Below are 2,180 nucleotides of genomic sequence, written 5' to 3'. Positions count from 1 at the left end.
CTCAGGAGGCTGAGGCAGGAGAATCACTTGAGCCTAGGAGGCCAAGGTTTCAGCAAGCCAAGACTATGCCACTGCACTCCAGCCTGGGCAACAGAGCGAGACTCTGTCTCAAAAAAAAAAAAAGTACGTTCATTTAAAATGTTTTGATGTATTTCTTTATGCATTAATATTATATACATGGGATATTATCATACATGTTTTTTTTTTTTATCATGGATACTTTCCTTCTATATAAAATATGGCCTTGCTCCATCTTCCCCTTAACCCGCTGTAACCAGCAGCTTAACATGGATCCTTTTGTGACTTTCTCCATGCTCATATGATCTAACACAGGTCTTTGTGTACATAGATTATATAGGTATGTGGGGGTGGTTTGTCATTGTTTTTACAAAAATGGGGTGATATGGTACAATCATTTATTTATGTATTTTTTGAGATGAAGTCTCACTCTATTGCCTAGGATGGAGTGAAGTGATGCGATCTCGGCTTACTGCAACCTCCATCTCCTGGGTTCAGGTAATTCTCCTCCCTCAGCCTCCCAAGTAGCTGGGGCTATAGGTGCATGCCACCACGCCCAGCTAATTTTTTTGTATTTTTAGTAGAGATGGGGTTTCACCATGTTAGTCAGGATGGTCTCGATCTCCTCACCTTGTGATCCACCTGCCTTGGCCTCCCAAAGTGCTAGGATTATAGGCATGAGCTGCCACGTCCGGCTGGTGCACCCTTTACTTCATACTGAGGTATGCTCTCTATTTAGCCATTCCCTTTTGATTGACATTCACTTTGTTTTCTGTTTTTAGCTACTCCAAATCATGCTGCAGTAGTACTCTTATATGTCTCCATTCCTATTAGTACCTTTATTTCTTTTGGATTGGTTCCCAGAAGTAGAAATGCAAATTTGAAGAGTATATGTTTCCACTTTTAATAGATGCCAGATTGCTTCTCAAAGATTTTTTTCGTAACAATGTATCATCACACACCCACCAGCTATGTATAAGGCTGTCCTCTTCCTCACATCTTACCAATCTGATCAGTGATCCTCCTGCTTCAGCCTCCTGAGCAGCTGAGACTACAGGTATGTGCCACCATATTCAGCTAATTTTCTTTTTAAAAATATTTTAGCAGAGACAGGATCTTTCTATCTTGTCTAGGCTGATTGTGACCTCCTGGGCTCAAGTGATCTTGCCTCAGCCTCCCAAAGTGCTGGGATTACAGGTGTGAGCCACCGCACCTGGCCTTTTTTAATCTTTTTAAATAGGTAATTCATTTACTTGGTTTAAAAAGTAAAACAGTATTTTAATAAAAACTATATACCAAGAACTCCTACTCCTACTTCATGTTTCTTCAGCCTGTTCTCCTTTCCTCCTTTAGGTAACCATTTTTATTCTTATGTCTTTACACAGATACTAGCAGACTTTAGTATGTATTTATATTTCCCCTTTTGTTACACAGAAGTTAAGGTCATGTATATACTTTATTTTCCATTTAATAGTATGTCCTGGAGAGCTCTTCATATCAGCACACAGAGCTCTGTTTTCATCTTTTTTCCACAGTTGCATAGTATTTTTTTTCCTAATTACAAAAGTAATATATAACTATGAAGGAACAAAATTTAACCATTACAGAAATATTTAATGTTGAAAGTAAAAATTTTCCATAATCTACCCTTTAGAGAAAATATATAGTTATATATTTAGATATTTTTATTTTATTATTTTTTAGATGTTAGATGTAAATATTTCCATATTTTTTCTGTACATTTATCTAATCCAAAAAACATATCTAATTGTTTAAATTTATTTTAAAAATATATTATTTTAAAATTTATTTTCTTTAGGCTATTTTACTTGCAAACAACAGCGTATCTTTCTATTTTTAAAACATTCGTAAATGTAAAATTTTATATTTTTAAAAACTAAGGTTAAAATTACCACGTTTGACCAGGCACAGTGGCTTAAACCTGTAACCCCAGAACTTTGGGAGGCTGAAATGGGCAGATCGCTTGAGCCCAGAAGTTCGAGACCAGTCTGGACGATATGGCAAAACCTTGTCTCTGCCAAAAAAATATATAATAATTAGTCAACCTTGGTGGCACCATCTGTAGTCCCAGCTGCTTGGGAGGCTGAGGTGTGAGGATCACTTGAGCCAAAGAGTTTGAGGCTGCAGTGAGCCATGATTGC

At 37.0% G+C, this 2,180-nt stretch overlaps 1 protein-coding gene across 3 annotated transcripts in view; it reads left to right on the top strand.

Annotated features, from left to right (window-relative positions):
- Positions 1-2,180, top strand: part of LOC108302952 (WD repeat and coiled coil containing) — a 19,634-nt gene that overhangs the window by 10,731 nt on the left and 6,723 nt on the right. The window lies entirely within an intron of this gene.

Source organism: Cebus imitator, unplaced genomic scaffold, assembly GCF_001604975.1.
Source record: "Cebus imitator isolate Cc_AM_T3 unplaced genomic scaffold, Cebus_imitator-1.0 Scaffold1, whole genome shotgun sequence".
NCBI lineage: Eukaryota > Metazoa > Chordata > Mammalia > Primates > Cebidae > Cebus > Cebus imitator.
Note: the sequence above shows the minus strand (reverse complement) of the source record. Positions and strands in the feature narration are given on the sequence as shown.